An 18968-nucleotide genomic window follows, 5' to 3' on the forward strand; every position below is an offset into this window, starting at 1 on the left:
ACTTCAAAACTGAATCAGTTGCTTATTTACACATCCAGCAGTTAGGAGCAACATTAGCATTTATTTTTGGAGTCATGTTTTGTCCACCTGGCGAGTGCAAGTCCAATATTCACTCTCTTTTAGCTCTGTCTCTTTAGCTGCTGAAGGCTTCACTACATATGCCAAATAGTCACCAATTGCGTCCGTCTGCCGTTTGGTGCTGAGCAGGTTGCGTTCAGTGGTTTTTTAGAGCTTTTACGTTGAAAACAGCAGCCTGCTGTGGCCGAAAACAACACTATAAGGGCAGTGAGAGTGAAACAAAGCAGAAAGTTGTGGGGGGGAAAACTAAACAATGAGCTGAAACTTTCCTTTAAGCTGGGTAAAGCCGACTTGGCTTATTATTCTCTGCAGGTTCATCCGTACATGCGACTGCTTTCACATCCTCACATTGTAATTTGGTACATTGTCATCATTAAAATGTTGATTATAGACGCTTTAAAGCACTTAATCAAGGTTTGGGAGAGATTGTGATCTTGGTTGCATATTTAAATAGTCAAAGCCGACTTTTACCATGAGAAAGGACGTGCTTACAGTCTCAATATTTAACCATAATCTTTCTCTAACTTCAATAAGTGTACTGGTAGTCTAAACCTAACCATGTGTAGGACTCAGGATGCAAACCTTGTTCTCCAGTGTCAAATTCTTATGATTTGGACTGGAAATAAAATTCTGGCAGCAGTTATGTTTCCTCCAGAACTTACGTGGTAAAATTGTCTAGTTACATATGAACATAATTTTTAGCAGACGTGGTTGCAAATGTTCATGCTGCGGAAACGTCCAAAATGGATGCAATCCCGATTGATACTGTCCTATCCTTTGGTCAAGACAAAAATGTGGCCTTCACTTGGCGTTGAACATGTGACCCTCTGGAAATCCTCATCGTCTGTCAGCCCGCTGCCTCCTCTGCGCATAAAACTCTCAGTCCCTCACTGTCATTTATTGAGTCAGCTGACTAACTGCAGCAGCATTAATTCTGTACCAGTAACTTGTTCATCCGTGGAAGTGATAGCAGCCCGTGTGATGCCTCCATCCTGGCACATTAGATTAGTGTCTGCTCCCACTGCTGCCATGCCAATCGGTTCAACAGAGACGGAGGCATGGCAGCCCACCCACCAAACACACATGCAAACACAACGCAGACACGCACAGAGCCACCACTCCCTTATGAAGAGCCAGATGATGGCACAGGACTGGGGCGCTGGTGGTTTTTCTTGCGAGTCAACATGAGGAATACAATGGAGTGTGTTTAGCCGAAGGCTTGAGGGGACAGACGCGGGGGGACTAACAAAGTTAGAGGGATGTATTGTACACACAGTACACACTGCAGATGTCTCCTCTACCCATCTGCTGTGCTGTAAGAGAAGCAGAACTTTTTCCTTTTACACGTCAGTCAGCATAAGAACTGACTGCACATGGCTGCAGTGTATGCTTACAGGATTCATATTTTATAATCAGTTGGTATGTACAATGTGTGTAGTCAATGCTTTTCATGTGTGTACATGCTACATTCATTGTTATAATTGTAAACATTCTCTGAATCAACATTGCTTTTATTTTTATGGACAGGAAATTAACTATAAGGTCTTCTTTTTAAGATGTTTTTTTTTCTAGGATATGGCAATTTACAAATATATAATACCCCTAAAGGAAAATTCCAGTATATTTTAACATGGTGTTGATAGGACACACGATTGTGTGTTGAGTGTTAATAAGACAAAAAGTGACAATTTTACACAATAACATGAATCCACTAATATAAAAAATTTCCATATTGGATGAAGTGGTTTTGAACAGTTTAAATAAAAAAAAGAATGACTAGAAATCTGAGTTAATGTACTTCATCATCAGTCATAACTAGAACTTCAATGAAGTCCTGACAATCACAAACCTGCCCCATGCCTTCCTGAGGTGAAAACCTGTTGTTTCGGCATTATTTTGCTTAAAAAGGAACTCCTCGACATTTTGGAAAAATGTGCTTTTCCTTTTCTTGCCGAGAGTTTGATGAGAGGATAAATACCACAAGTGTCTGTCCATTAGGTATAAAGCTAGACCCAGCAGGCAATTAGCTTAGCTTAGCATAAAGACTGGAAGCAAGGGGGAAACATAGCTGGAATCAGTCCAAAGGTACAACAGAAATAATCTGCCTACCATCTCCTCTGAAGCTCTCTAATTAACATGTTTATCTTGCTGGAACTATAATATTGCTTGGCCAATGACCTCCACAACATGTTACATTTTGTAAACACCAAACAAACAAGATATAGTGTGGTAATTTGTGAGCTTTCAAAGTGGTGTTTTTTAAAAAAAAATTTACCTTTGGACGTAGCCAAGCTGTTTCCCCCTGTTTCCAGTCTTTACTGTATGCTAAAGAAAGCTAAGCTAACTGCCTGCTAGCTTTAACGTCATATTTAGCAAAAAATCTCATTCCCCAAAATGTGGAACTCGTACAAATGTGAGTTATTAATGAAACAGGAAGTGCAGAAATGGTGATGAAAGAAGTTCATTTTCTCGTTTTGCATCAACGTTGTTTTTGGTTGCTGAAGGCCACAGGTCTGCAGGAAACACCAAACTGCTGATTGGACATTTATAAAGTTATCACTTCAAGTAAAAATCTAAAGGCTGCTTCTCCTCTACTCTGTGCATGTTCATGTATACTCACTACTTATTTCAGTACGTTTAAGACTGATTGAGGCAAGAGTGGAAACTCTGAGGCTTCTGTATTGCTCACCGTCAGCATTCTCGTCTGACTTAACAGTTTATTTGTCATCCCATTGACACTGACTCTGATTACATAGAAAGGTCAGCAGTCTATCATATTCCATTATATCTCTCCCTTCCCCAGTATTGACACAAGTAGTTTGCAGAAGGGAGGTGGTGTCTTGTTTGCATTTTTCACTCAGGCCCGGCAGACAGTTAGTCACTAGAGATATATGAACTAATGATAAAATGACACAGAAAGATGTGGTGATGTGCAAAAAACAATGTAGAGAGGAGGGACTAGGGTGTAGAGAAGTGCATTCGTTTTTCTGTTTGTCTTTCTGGCTTCAAATGCATTTGGCTAAAATCCTCACGCTTCTGTGTTTGTAAAGATGCACACATCAATGCACAGAAGAAGGACTTTCTGGAAACATATCACAATCGTTTGTGCACATATCTGTATCTACGTGTCCCTTTGAGCCCACCTTTCAACTGTGTTTTGCTTCCTGCCATTTCCCAGTGGGGGGGGGATCGACACAGCATAGTATTGCAATATTTTCCGTGGCAATGCTGTATCGATACACAGACGCCAAGTATCGATCTTTTATTATATATGTGTTGGTCAGTTTGTCTGCTTGACAATCCCATTTTGCAGCAATACAATTGAATTGAGATGAACAAACAGAGAAATGTATCTTTTTAGATAAAACAGATGTTGACAAGGGTTCCTTTTGGGAACATCATTTGAAATTGGGAAAAATTTGAAGTTGGAAAAAAGGTAATAAGTTGCAGTATATCGCAGAATATTACAATATTTTTAAAATCGCAATAATCGTATCGTGACATAAGTATCGTGATGATATGGTCATGTGAGTCCTCTGGTGATTCCCACCCCTACTTTCCAGGCACTCACTCTTTGTATTTATAAAAAAGTTTGCATGACAACTCTCTCCCTCCTTCCTACCTCGCCTTCTTCCCACAGGTCCTTTCCCCTTCTTTACTCCTTACACAGTAAAACTAATGAGTGCTTGTTGGTATTCCCCGGGTGCCTGCTCCTCTACCATGCTACTCTGCCTTGCTTCCTCTCTAACATTTATGTTTTCAATTAGGCGCTCCTCTGACAAGTCCTGTGCCCCTCCACCTTAACCTCTACATTCTGAAACTTATAAAAAGAAGCAACGTTAACCGGAAAACCCGCTGGGAATTTTCCCAAAATGTTGTGAGAATGAGCCAGGTGATGTTGGCAGCGGATACTATGAATTTAAAGCTGGAGCTCTCCCTTTTGAAACACATTTTAAATAGCACATCCTCTACAATGACTCTGACATTCGCACCAATTGGAGTAAATACAGACCGCGAGCTCCCTGTCGATTTTCCATTTGCCAGAATGTGATTTTTTTCCCCCCATCTCTTTACATAATGTCGTCTATTGCAGGAGAAGTGTAAATGTTTGTTTTGGGGCTTGGCAGTGGTCAATCCTCTTGCACTGTCAGTTTGAGGGCTAAGAAATATTTCCTCAGGAGTTCTGTAATCTACTCTGAGCCCTGCCACGTGTGTGACGGACTCCCCCCGTTTTCACACACATATCCGGCAGCAGATGTGTGTGCATGTGTGCTTTTGTCATCATGTATTTCTCCCCCTGTCCCTCGTGTGCAGAGGCGAAGTGATGACTGAAAGGAAAAACAAGGAGAGAGGGTTGGCTGACTGTTTGACTGTTCCCCGTCTTGTCCCCCCTGTCTGCAGTCATGGGGTTGTGTGTGTGTGTGTGTGTGTGTGTGTGTGGGAGGGGGGTACGGCTGAGCCTCCAATTAAGATTCTGCTCAGCCAGCCTACTCCAATGGCTCAATGGGGCGAGAATAAGCAAGCCCACTGGTGATAAATGGCCCACATTGCTGTCCATGTCCTTCCAATATAACCTGGGCATTAATTACACCAATTGGTATTGCACTGTCATCAATATCCAACTGCGCTCTAGCCTATATGCATGAGAGTGTGTTTGTGCGTTGTCGAATGCATCACTCTGACCAGGCAGAAAGTGCTTGCACTGCACAGGAACACGGTGGAATGATTTCATCTCTAAAGCAAACTTTGCCAATAAAATGCACTTAGCTTGTTCGAAAGGGCGAGAGTGTTCAATACTGATATGCAAAGTGAGTTTTCACTCTGCTTTAAAGACACTGCCCTCCCATTTACTGCATCTTAAGCACATTGCCAACGTGATTATGGGTTTTCCCAGCTGGTCTAGACTGTCCTCCGCATTCTCACCTGTGGTTGTCTGTTTATTTCCCCTGTTTTCCAGTTTTCAAACTATTTAGTTGCTCAACAATAACACACTGTACAAACATGAAACTTCCAGAAACTTAATGGAGTTTAGTTTATGTAATCCATCATAGTGAGCACAAAGACTTTGATCACTTTTGTCAGGGACTTCTTATAACCGCATTTTCAGCCGATAATCAAAACACATCAGAAGAGAAAAACAAGAATAATAAATCTGAAAGAAAATATTCCTGGAAGACAGGACGGTGTTATGATGCTCTACGCAATCATGATTCATAATCAGCATTTTCACTGCTGGCTACAACTACAGGGGGTTAATGGTTATCACCTTAATGTTTGTATCTAAAACTTAGGAATTTAAATGACTGGTAACAAATTGAACAGACATGCTGGAAAATAGCTTAGAATAATGTGGCATATTGCTCAACACTTGTCTTGTCATATGAGGCACTGCAATAATGAGACTTTTCTTTATATAAAAAAGAACCAATTGTACAGAGGTGAAAAGTTACTCAGTAGATTTACTCATGTACTTAAGAATGATTTTGAGGTACTTTTTTTGAGGTATTTTCTGCTCCTTCACCACTGTTCAAAGAGAAATATTGTACTTTTAAAGATTTAACAAGCGGCTTCTAACCTTTTAATCTATAACAAGAAAGCAGTGTCTAGTTGTGGTCCCTTGTCTCAGACGTCAGTGACTTATTCCCAGTTCCACCAAATAGACATTTCACATATGATGCCCAAAGAGGTCAAATTATCCAATATTTCACATGAAAGCAAATATTAGAGAAATGTATACACATTTATGTAGCATAACTTTGTAGCCATTTAATGACCCCCGGAGTTATTTGGGTGTAAGTACACTTAATTAGTTACACTTTGATACTTTATGCACATTTTGCTGATGATACTTTAATTTAAGTTGGATTTTAATGGAATATTTTTAACACTGTTGTACTGGTACTTTAACTTAGGAATGTGATTTTCCCCCAGCACTGCAAACGTAGCCTCACCTTTATTAAGACAACACAGTGCTCTGATACTGTTAAATCTTTAGAGGAAAAAAGTAATTCCAATAACATCATTTTCACAGTCTCTCCAACCAAAACTGACCTCAAAAAGTGTACCATTACAATTTGCTTTATTTGCCTATTCAGCAACTGCAGTACACTATAGGCAGAGGAAGGTGAAAAGAGTCCAAGTCGCTAAAGTGACTTTGGTTCGAAACTCCGACCATCTGGCTTGTCACTTAACCTGCACCTTTATGTTTGCTCCTTGTCCCTCGGACCTTTACTGTACCACTGTCTTCCTCTCTTAATTAGCTGAAGTAGATTTAAAGATGGAGTTATGGTTGGCATTGGAGTTATTGGGGCAGGTACGACTGACTGGAAACTTTTGAGAAGCATATGGTGAGCAAGGCCGATGCCATTCTAAAGTCTTTGGGTTGTTTACTTATAGAGGGCAAAGTTTTGCAGATTGAGAGTCTAGTGAAATCATTTATTGGATTAACAAATGCATCAAAAGATGAATTATTTTATGTCTAAAGTCAAATGTTATCAGTTTATGTTTTTTGGGTGTATGTTCTGCTATAGTATGTCCCTTGTATCTAGTAAATCAAATTTTAATTCCAAAACCTGTCTGCAAATCAAATTTCTCCCATTGGACAATTTATTTCTGGGGTGAGATTGAACTGAAAATGTCAGCTGCATGCGGCAAATTTTGTACTGTGTTTGCCAGTGTAGTAACTTGGGAATAGGGATAGTGAGGTATTTATGACCAATTGGTTTTGGTGATTGGATTTTGCGAAAGGAGAAGCAATTTGGTGTATATGAATATGAGCAGATGTGACAGAAATAATGTAATTTCACCAGCTTTTAATAGCAAATTAGGGATGGTACAGTAGTTTTTTCTTTTCATTGACTCATATGTTCAGTTTGGGCTTTTCTACTTATCAGTCAACATTTAAGTTTACCAAAGTCAGACACAGCAAGTTAATCATCAAGCCTTGAGGCCGCAGAGCTGTGAAACATGTGTGTACTACATCATGCATATTGTGGTAAGCACCAAGAGGCCATTTGTCAAGATTTATGCATGACAGAAATGCACACAAAAGCACAAACTCAACAAACTGCTAATCAACCGTAATAAGGTTTCGGAGTTATGAGTCGTCAAGATCAAGGAAAACACAATCCACTGACATCATCACATTTCATCAGCTGGGCTGGTGAAAAGAAACTTTCAGGAACGTTCATTAAACACTGAAAGTCATAAAGAAGGGCAGATGTTTGGTTAATGGAGGCAAAGAGAACAATGCCTGTATAAAAATGACAGTGAACATGTTTGTGGAGTGTAGTGGTAGATTCCAAAAAAAAAAACATTTGCATGAATTTATAATTTATCTCCAACCAGATCTCACATCCCCAGACACATCAAAACTTGTAGCTATTATTTTATATGAAATCGGAGCTTACATTTTCATCATTAATCTGTACTGTTTTTCATGGTTCCCAGAGGAATAATCCATCTGATTTTGGTAATCTCCTGACCTTTCATTCAACGCCAACATGAGGTTGACATTTGTGATTATAATGTATTTTAATGCCTCATTTTGATAGATTTCCATGATATTTGGTAGACACATTCATATCTCCCTCAGTTTGTATCAGTATGAATCGTAATGACTTCAGTGATCCCTTCAATCCATCTGTGCGCCCATGGGCGTGTTGGTCTTACATGGAGGTGTGTTCAGGTGCATTCTTGGCTATTCCTATCTTGAGGCAGCGGGAATAGATCGCGCCATTGACCAACAAAAACCTGGTCTAAAGTCAATGACGCAGCATTTCATTGTTATTTTAACAGCACATTAGTAAAATGCACCTAGGCTTGTGTGCAGTGCACGCACACTATGCTTGTTACACACACGCAGCAGCATACAAATATGCAAAAGATTAAAAAAATATATATTATGATGCAAATCCGCCATCATAATAGCAATGCGCCAAGATACAAACGCGTCGGGCTTGTAAAGGGAATGGGAGATGACACTCCGATTGGTTTCTTGCATGTTACGCCCAAAACACACCTATGAATTAAATTAAGACACTAAGTACAACCCTTTTGAACCGGCGCATGGACCCTTTTCTCCGCCGTCTCCGACTAGCAAAAGTGGATCTGTACACACCATAAACGCACTTGCGCCAGGGGCTTCACGCCGTGCGCTTAGATTGTTAAAATAGGAAAGTTACAGAATTCGTCCAACACAGCCCCTCAAATCTGCCATTGGAAAGATGCGAGGGAAAGAAGCGTCTCCAAAGCTTTTCGACAAGCAGTTCTGATGGGTACCATTGGCACCATTAGTCTTGTTTTTCTCCTCAGTCCAATGTTGATGGTCCCATTAAAAAAAAAAAAAAAAAACTGGACTGTGAGCTTTTCTCATCTTTTTAGAGAATTTCCTGTTTGGCTGTTTTTGAGAGCTACAGCTCGGCATGGGAGTAACAACGCAACTCCAACTCAATATGACCTTCAATAACATAAACAAGAAAGCATATACACTTTTTTCTTTCATGCACAAAAACACAAATCCTCTAGGCTCTCGTTCTCTAGCTACCCCTGCAACTCAGAGGTCACTGAAATTAGGCCTGTGGACAGAAATACCTCCTTTTGTATAAGCAGCAGTGGACGGTTTGTCTTCCAAACTATATTTGTGAGATCTCATTATTTTCATTTCCTATCCTGTCACTTAGCATTAGGTTTCTTCCGTTAACCGCACACAGGAATAGCTCCAGTCTTACAACGAAGCCAGGGTCCTCTAAAAGAGATGCATTTCAATAACAAAGGGATATATTACCGAGGATTGGCGGTTTAGTACCGTAAAATATCATTGATTTTGCTCAAATGCTTCAATCTTTTTACTGTGCTGGGATGTACTCGGCTGGACTGGAATGGAAATCAACATAAAATGGGCCACTTATTACAAGCAGCATGGTTCTCTTTTATAGTTCCTCCCTCATAATATTGCAAATGAAATTACAAACCGTTGTGTTCCCCAGCACCATGTAAAAATGGAAATGCACAGCGTTAATTTATGCATGAAAGCACTGTTTTTGCTGTTGAAAAAAAAACACTGATTCCAGATGCCGGAATCCACCATGGTATTATTTATTAAGACAAGTGAAACGTTGGGAGTCTGCAAGTGTATCTCAAAACAGGGCCGACCATATGTTTAGTGTCAATATGACTTCACGGTTGCCCATGTGGAAAATAGCTGTGGGCAACAGAATGCTCACTAGCACAGTGCTGCGTTTAGATAAATAATCTTGAACTGTGCGATACGAAATAGGAAACGAGAGCCATGTCTAAAAAATAATTTCCATCTCGCTTTTTAATTGTGACAGAGAGTAAAGTAAATGGTTGATTATGAAGAACTCAGGTTTGTTTTTTTTTGGGAGAGGGAAGAGTCGTCTGATTGTTTCCAATGCCCTTGGTGATTCTCCAAGGACTGGCCTGGCATGAAATTGGCAGAAGCAGGGACCGGAGCGAGGAGAGAAGAAGAAAGCAAGAAAATAATGTGCAAGCGAGAACAGATATAACTGTGGGTAAAATGTCCAAGAGTAAAGGAACGGTGTGCAAGAGAGCTGAAATGATGAAAAGAGCCTGAAAAAGGAGGAGGATAATTTGAGGTCTACTGGGTTTCCTCCCAGCCAAATACACTCCAGAAACTTTGCGGTAAAAAAAAAGTAAAAGTTCAACACGAATGACCGGGAGCCTTTAACAAGAATCAGACATGGTGAAGCTACTCATTAGTGGTCCGCACCAAACCTATACCACACACACTTTTGTAAGATTAAAAATGTGTTGGATATTAACTTCTTAAACCCCAGTGCTCATATGGTGCTCACAATAATTCAAGGACAATTCTGGTTTATTACAATTTTCATAGTTTGGTCATCATTTCTATCTGTAATAATAAGATTGTGTTAAAGGAGCACTCCACCAAATCTTACACATGAAGGTCAACTTATATATTTAGAAAATAGGAGCTTGACCCATGCAGGGAGATAAAAGTCAGGATATCTTGGCCTCTACTGCTTGGATTTTGACCATTGTTCCTCTCAAGTCGTCCAACTTTATGGGAGTATGATATAAAATCAATGGAGTACCCCTTTAATAGCTGACATTTTAAATTGTGGAGATGAGGCAAGACTGTAGGTGATCGAACAGGTTTTAAATAAACCAAATTGGAAGAGAAAAAGAACACAAACGGTAAACTTGTATCCCAAACTGTCATTTATAATCATTCATCAGTTCACATACTGACTTCCTGGATTCATTTTGATCTACCGTGTTAACTGTGGTTGGGTGCGTAATAAAATGTGCACCAGCAAGTATTACAGATAATATAGGTGCCCTCACTTTTGGTTTTACTTCAAGTGGTTGAGATGATTTGGCTAACCTGTTGTTTAGAACATCTTACTTCCTGTTTCTTGCACTTGTTTCTTGGATTTTTTTGTATTGTAGTAAGGACCTCAATTTTTATTATATAGAAAGGTAAACACATTCACCCTTTAGCTGCATTTTTTTAAAGAATGGGTTATTTGGGGTTTCTCCATTTCAGTACCAATCAGGGTAATTATCAACAACCAGTACTGTTGGGCCTTTACATCACCACCTATCCAGTCTGACAAGGACCATCCTTTCTTTTTGTTCCCCTTCCCAGGAGACCCCATGCCACTCAGTGCTTGTGTTCCACATGGCCTCCCTCGCGGCTCCCTGCTGTTTTTTATGGATCTGTTTCATTAGCCACCTAGCTTGAATAGTCCCAGAGGAAAGCCCGAGGGCCGCACTGTTTACTAAATGTGCCTCTTACTACATATCATCCTTGTAAAAGATGCAAAAGCCTCCATTTAGGAAGAGGGAGCTAAACGAGAATGTGCTAATTGGATTTGCATGTCACAAAAGGCAGATTTGACATCATGCTAATGTGATTTCTCTCCCAGAGACCAGAATGAGCTGGGTGAGGTTCTAAAGAAAGCAAAGGCTTGTGGTTTGTGCTGAAAGAGTTTAAACAAGTTTTTTGTCCTCTTGAGAACAGATGTATTCACACAAAAAACATGTCCAAAAAGCTCAACAACCTTCTCCTGAGTTAAAAAAAAAATGCACTCCCTTTTATTTAAATAAAATGCCTACATGCAAGATGTTGTTCAAATGATTAAAAAAAGGTCTGCGTGTTGTTACCAAACTCACTCATCCAGTTTATTTTTAGGCAGACTGATTGCGTTTGATAACTTTTTTTGTCCTTGCTTAACTGATTCAAAGTGACTAGTTGGCTTAGATTCATAGTCATAATGCTGATTTTGAGTTTGTCAGTGTCACAATTAACTTAGGATCCTCTTGTGGAGTTCATCTTATCGATGCTGGATTCTTATAAAGCCCTCCTCTGCCCTCCAATGCTATTGGAGTAATCAACCTTATCAGTTGTTTGAGTCTTGAGAGCACTACCCAATTACAACCTCAGTGGATCTGAAGATGCTGACGAGTGTGAGGGTATTACTGTCCAATCACATACCCGGCACTGACACTCTGCATCGACCCGACCTCCTAATCCTGCTCCAAGAATCAGTCTGAGATGCAGATGGAGTTGATTCCAAGTGTCTTGATTTGTTTTTCTGCAGTGGCTGACATGCAGACCCAGGCTCTCTCTACCTTGCTCTCTCTCTGCTGATTAAGACTGATCCTCCGGTAGGCCACACCAAAGCTAAATTAATCATCCCATAAATAGGTTACATGTCAATTTTGTGGTGATAAGTGTTGAGCTGGAAAATGGTTGTCACGCTATGTTGGATGAGGGGAAAACAGAGAAGGTAAGGGATGGCTTTTTACTGCCAATGCAACTATTATAGATTTCAATGGTATGGGTTGTGAACTGTTTTATTTATCTAAAAGATTAAGGCAATACATTTCTTTGATGTTTCGAAGTAAAAAAAAAAAAAGGCACTTTACTTGCACAGGTTTTTCAATAAACTAACTTAAAAATGAAATATCAACTGGTTCTTGGCATCAGAAACTCAACCAGAGCAGTAGGGGAAATGTGGTTTTGCACATAAACAACCCCAAAAGGAAAGTGAAGGCAAGAAAGCTGTTTTCATCTTGTAGTAAACAAAACATTCCCCTGCGGGGTAAAATCTCCTCGAACATCTGGCTCCATTATAGGCCCCTGTCCAGTCTGCACTCGCTGTAGGAGCTAATTAGAAAGAGAGAGCAGATGAGGGGAAAGAGCGAGGGCAGAAAGAGGAAGACCCAAGATAGAGCTCCAGATTTGTTTTGGCCAGTAATACACGACCCACATTTTCTTTAAACCCACTCAAATAAATCTGTGAAGCCACAAGGCAACAGAAAAGTAAGTAGAGAGTATAGGTCTGCTCCTGTCTTGTGCCTTGATGTTTTTGATATTTTGTATATTTAGTTTGTCTATCACCCCCCAATTCTAAACTGCCCACACCATCAAACCAAAAGTCTAATGAATAATGCTAGTGGTGTGGCTTATGGTGATGTTGGTTGGTCAGTCAGTCCACCACTCTGGCCCAGACTGAAATACAACATATTAATAATAACTACCACTGAAAATAACTAAGGAGGGTGTTGTAGGCTGTGCAGATTGTAGCCTTTGGAGGCAAATTTGGAAATTGGGTTTTGGGGCTGTAGATGGATTCCTAAGAAATCTTGTGAAGTAATTCAATCAATCGTCAACTAAATTTTAAGCAAAATTTAGAAATATTGCCAAAAAAACTGTTTCCATCAACTGGTTTCAAGCGAATAAACTACTCTACTGTGTAGTTCTATTTCGTATAGGCTTCGCCCTCTAAGGCACACTATGGGTTTATCCCTTCACGCATGCGCAGTTGTGAAGATTTTCTTTCCCGCCCTTGCGTACCGCTCGGGCTTCAACTACGTCCGCAAATACTGTATATAAACAGAGCGGACCCGTTGCTCTGCTCCCACTTTTTCTTCAAGCAAGCAGTATGAAGAGGCGTCCGCCTCTGCCCCTCCTGCGAGGCCAGCTACATCTTTTCGCCGGACCTCCACCCCCGCAGCGAGACCTGCCTCTCACCTCTGACGCCTCCTGTCTGTTCTGCGCCCGCCTGCCATCTAAAGAGCTTCAACGGCGGGCGGGCGCTTTTCTGGCTTTTGAGGTCGACGGAGAGGGGGACAGCAGCTGGGCAGACCGACGTGACACCGTCGACGCCCTGGAACCGCTGGAAGAGGGCGTCTTTGACGGGCACGAGTCCGATGACTCGTCTCCCCCGAATGACGAGTCCCTCCCCGGTTTTCCTTCCTCCCCGCTGAGAGGACTGGAACTCGAGACAGGGATCAATGCCTTCCCACTACGGCTCTCCCTGTCTCCAGAACGGCCAGGGGCACCGCCTCAGCGGTCTTCCCCTCTGCCACAGACGGCTCCACCCTCCACCACTAGGGCTCTTTTTCTGGACCTGCCAGACATCATATAAAAGGCAGCGGACCAGAGAGGCATAGCGCTCCCGGCGGAGCTTCCAGCCCCCACTCGCGGCCTCCTGAGCGGTGATGTCTACTCTTAGGAACCGCCATCCAAACGGGCTCCACTCTGGCCACGCTTTATGGAGCTTCGAGCCTGGTGTTGATCCTGCTTCTGAAGGCTACTTTTTTCGGCCACCGGAAGCCGACCTCCGTCCCCCCAGGATCAGGTTTGCGCCCAGGTTACTGACCGGTCTCACCAATGTGCGGCCCAGGGCTTGGCGGCGCAAAACAACATAGCTTTGCTAGCCTCCGCCGTGTCCGTCATGGCCACCGGAGCTAGCCATGGAGATCGGCAAAGCTATGGCTCCACATGTCACAGCTACCCACAGAGGTCAGACATGAGCTTCTGTACGGCCCCATAGCTCCCGATGGACTATTTGGGCCTCGCTTACAGACGGCCACGTCCCACCTTCACCAGGCGACCAGCGGCGGCTTGGCTCCTGGAAAGCGGCTCCCCAACAGCAGCGCCACCGCTCCACCAACCGCCATAAGACGAAACGCCCCACAACCTCCACTGCGTCTGCACCCTCCCAGGCTTCGACCTCCACTCCTCCACCTGCCCCCCCACAGCAGCAGCCGGCCCCTAACCGGCAGGTTTCACGGGGCCGAAGGACAATGAAGGCAGCTCCCACCTGGTCAAACCTGCCCCCTGGAGCCACCCAGCAAGCAGCGGTGACGGTGGCAATGATGGGGCGCAGGGAACGTCTTTCCGTCCACGGTTGAAAGACTGAAGTGGCCCTTTTAAGGGCCACTTCAGTCTTTCTAAAGAACAGTTTCCCTTCAACCGAGCAGCCCTTGTTCCCACTGAACATTACGCTGATGTCATGACAGATGTTCCCCACACAAGCACACACCAGGCGCCCTCAGAGCACAGCGCGGCATGGATCAGGCTGACACACATGGACTCGGGGATGTCAAAACTGATATCGCGGGGCTACACACTCCAGTTCGCCTCCCCCCGCCTCGCTTTGTGGGCGTGTTGGAGACAACTGTGTCATCCCAGGCAGAATCAGACGCCATGATGTCAGAACTACAGGAACTGCTGTCAAAGGAGCAATTTCCCACGTTCCTCCGGCGGAGGAGAACGAGGGATTTTACTCCCGCTACTTTCTCACTCCAAAAAAGTCAGGCGGGTTACGCCCCATCCTCGACCTGTCCCAGTTCAACCGGTGCGTCATGGAGCGTCCATTCCACATGCTGACTATCAGACGTGTTGGAATGCGTGCGCCACCAAGAATGGTTTACATCTGTGGATCTGAAAGACGCATACTTTCACATCCAAATCATTCCCAGGCACAGGAAATTCCTGTGCTTCTTTTTCCAAGGGGCTCATTTCCAGTACAACCGACTACCGTTCGGTTACTCACTGGCCTTCCACACTTTTTCCAAGTGCATGGAGATGGCACTTCAGCCGTTGCGGAAAAAAGGCGTCAGAGTCCTGTTTTATCTGGACGATTTGCTCATCCTGGCTCCCTCTCGGGAAACAGCGGCGCTGCACACTGTGGCAGTTCTGCAGCACCTGCAGACACTGGGTTTCGCCATAAACTGGCAGAAAAGCTCATTGGTTCCCACACAATCGATATTTTATCTGGCTAGTTTATCTTATCTATCTGTGGCCACCTCCCCCTCTCCCACACATAAACTGCCTGGAGCTGTCCACGGTGCTGAAGGTTTTAAAGCACTTCGCCCCAGTGGTAGCGGGGAGGCATGTTGTTGTACAAACAGACAATGTTACAGCAGCAGCGTTCATAAATCGCCAGGGCGGCGTACGTTCGGCCCGGCTATTGGAAATAGCCAGGAGCCTTCTGCTGTGGGCACACAATCATCTGCTGTCCCTCAAGGCTGTTTACATCCCTAGGATACTAAACCGGGCGGCAGACCTAATGTCGAGGGGAGGGCCCTCTCACAACGAGTGGAAATTGAATCCCACTATCATTCAGAAGCTGTGGAGCAAGTTCGGGGAAGCGGAGGTGGATCTGTTCGCCTCACGAGAAAACACACAGTGCGCTCTGTGATTTTCCTTGAGCACACGGGACAATCCACCCCTCGGCGTGGACGCTTTCTCCCACCATTCCTGGCCCAGAACCCTCCTATACGCTTTTCCCCCGGTCCGTCTGATCCCTCGTCTCCTGGAACGCATCCAGGAGGAGAATCTGTCGGTCATCCTGGTGGCACCGGAGCGCACGAGCGCATCCTGGTTCCCGACGCTGGTCCAGCTGCTGGCGGATCCCCCCTGGCAATTGCCGTGGCGCGTGGACGCCCTGTCACAGCTGGACGGTGCGATATCCCACCCCCCGGTGATAACCCAGCGACTGTGGGGCTGGCTGCTGTGCGGGAACGCTTGCTGAGGTTAGGCTCCTGCCGTGGTGCGCACTATTCAGAGCGCGAGAGCCCCCTCTACAACAGTGTGTTATGCGGCGCGTTGGCCCGCTTACCAGCGCTGGGGCACGTAGAGGGAAACAGACCCTATATCGTGTCCCCTGCCTCTCGTGTTGACTTATCTCCAAACATCTCCATAACGACTTGGCTCCGTCCACAGTCAAAGCCTATTCATCCTGCCACGAAGGCCATGGAGCAAGAATGGCTTTTGTTGTTGGGTCAGACGACAGAAACCCGCTGTGCGCTCTCTCACATCCCAATGGGATCTGGCCCTGGTGCTTCGAGCTCTGGGGAAGCCTCCTTTCGAGCCCTTAGCACAAGCCCCTCTCAGGTTGCTGTCTCTCGGCACTTCTCCTTGCCCTGACGTCAGCCAAGCGAGTGAGCGACTTATGCGCGATGTCAGTTTCACCGTCCTGTCTCTCCATTAGAGGGGACGGGAGCGCAGCCACCCTACAGCCTAACCCTTTTTTCACACCAAAGATTTTAACAAAATCCTTTCGGTCGAGGGTTTTTTCCCTCCAGGGTTTTTCCCCCCCGCCTCATAACAACGACGCGGAGGAGGTTTCCCACCGATTGTGCCCGGTGCGTGCGTTATCACAGTACGTTTTACGCACAGCGGACATAAGGCAGACAGAGCAGCTGTTTGTTCACTATAGGGAACACTCCCAAGGAGCGGCCCTGTCAAAACAGCGTCTGTCTCACTGGCTGTGCGAGGCTATCACCCAGGCCTATAACACGGAGGGGGCGGAGCCCCCCCAGGGCATCCGGGCACATTCTACAAGGGCACTATCATCAACAGGGCATCAACAGCTCTGTTCAGAGGCATGTCAGTAGCCGACATCTGCGCAGCGGCCTCTTGGGCATCCCCATGCCCTTTCATCCGTTTCTATTTGCGGGATATGTCCGAGCCCTCTCTGACTCACTCGGTCCTATCCTCACTCAACGACGAATGATGCCCCGTTGTATGTGTGTTCTGTCTGCTGCCGGGAGGAGAGCGGCGTCCCACATATATGTGTAGTCTATGTATATATATATATATATATATATAAATATATATTTTATGTACATATGTATATATTTTGTCACTATCATACATCCTCTCTCACTACCATGCACGCCTACAATCATGATATGTGCCGCTGCATGTGTACTGCCTGGGGTCCTCTCCTACCTACTCTGGGTGGCTGGGAGGACCTTGGGCATCCCATAATTATCAATCATGTATTACCCTCACCAATCATGCATGCCTGCACTCTCGGCTTGGGCCTTACAGCCAGCTAGGCCAAATCATTACCATGGCAGGCTCCGTTTCCTAGATAATCTAGACAATCTGATACAGTCTCCTGTCAGTGCATGAGAGAGAGAGCGACAGTGAAGGGAAAAAAGTTTAGTCTATGTTCCACTTGTGGGCTCTGGGTCGCAGGTGGCATTGACTACATCAGCTTCGCCCTAACCCATAGTGTGGCTTAGAGGGCGAAGCCTATACGAAATAGAACGATAGTTACGTTATTGTAACTCCAGATTCTATGAATATAGGCGTAGCCCTCTAAGATCTGGGCCACCTGCTCCAGTTACATTAGCTGAAGAAAAAGCTTATGTTGGAAGCAGAGCAACGGGTCCGCTCTGTTTATATACAGTATTTGCGGACGTAGTTGAAGCCCGAGCGGTACGCAAGGGCGGGAAAGAAAGTCTTCATGACTGCACATGCGCGAAGGGATAAACCCATAGCGTGGCTTAGAGGGCTACGCCTATACTCATAGAATCTGGAGTTACAATAACGTAACTATCGCTTCGTCAACAGTTGGCACTAGGCTATGGCTTTAATCAGACTGTAAACAGAGTAGAAGTAGAGGTTGCTAACTAGAAACAAAACAAAACAAGTCGCCTCCACCATCTAACCCATCTACAAGAGAAAACTGGAGAGAGGTCTTAAGGAATTTGGTTCAATTTAGCAAGTTTTAATTTTTCTTTCATGTCCATGAGTATTGGCCCTGTTTCATGCTCTCTGTAGACAAAGACATGTTACAGGAATATCTGGGAAGACGCCAACAGTGGAAACAGCTGATCGGTCCTGTGAGTTAAATGTTAGCTGTGTCAGAACTTATTCTGCAAAGGCATTTCCATATCCCTTTTAGTGAGTCAACTCTTTTTCAACAAAGGCAAGAACCACCACGTAAAAAAGTTTTTTTCTGAATTTTGCTGTTTTTATGAATCTATTCTAAGGCAGTAGTTCAAAATATGCATACAAATTTGTAAATGGAAACATGAGTGTTGTCAATGCAAGCATTTTGCAAAGCTGACCTTAGCATTTAGCTCAAAGCACCACTCTGCCTAGCTAACTCTGCTAGCATGGCTATAAACTCTTATTAAAACTAAATATTCAATCCTATTGGTGAAACTCCATCAAAAGGGCCCTAATAATCCTGCTACTCATCAGTTAAGTCTTCAACAACAAGTGAAAAACTTCAACTGAGAAATCTCCACCTTTGATTTTTCACAGAGCCAAAATACTGTACATAACCATACATTTATTAAATAGAAGTTTCAAGCTCTGTAGGTTTACAGGGCAAAGCCCCCACACTGCAGCCTCTGTGATCACATTGTTGTAAACAAGCCTGTGAGAAGTTTCTACAGTTTTCCACCTGTTCTTCCTGATCAGGCAAACCCAGTCTCACGGCAGTTTGTGTAAATGTCACGTTATTTTTAATCTATTGATACGTGTTCACAGGGACGTTTTTCTCGTTTTTTTACGTGGTGACCAGCACGAAATACCCTACGGGGAAAGGACGCCTCACACACCGGGAGACGGCCGCGGGGGACGGCCACTGGGGACGCGCCACAATAACGGGATGGCGAAGGTTGGGTTTAGGAAAAACACTACAGGGAAAGGGCACCTCACACGCCCGGAGACGGCCACTGGGGACGCGCGACAATAACGGGACAGTTGTGATTAGGAAGACTACGGGAAACAAAATGCCACACGCAGGACAAGCCCTGTGTTGCTTGCGGATTTTCGCCTTTTT

General features: G+C 44.1%; 1 pseudogene; it reads left to right on the plus strand.

Moving 5' to 3' along the window:
- Nucleotides 1–14446: 14446 nt before the first annotated feature.
- Nucleotides 14447–15914, plus strand: LOC144534612 (uncharacterized; annotated as a pseudogene).
- Nucleotides 15915–18968: the final 3054 nt, after the last annotated feature.

The sequence above is a fragment of the Sander vitreus genome, chromosome 19 (genome assembly GCF_031162955.1).
Source record: "Sander vitreus isolate 19-12246 chromosome 19, sanVit1, whole genome shotgun sequence".
Lineage (NCBI taxonomy): Eukaryota > Metazoa > Chordata > Actinopteri > Perciformes > Percidae > Sander > Sander vitreus.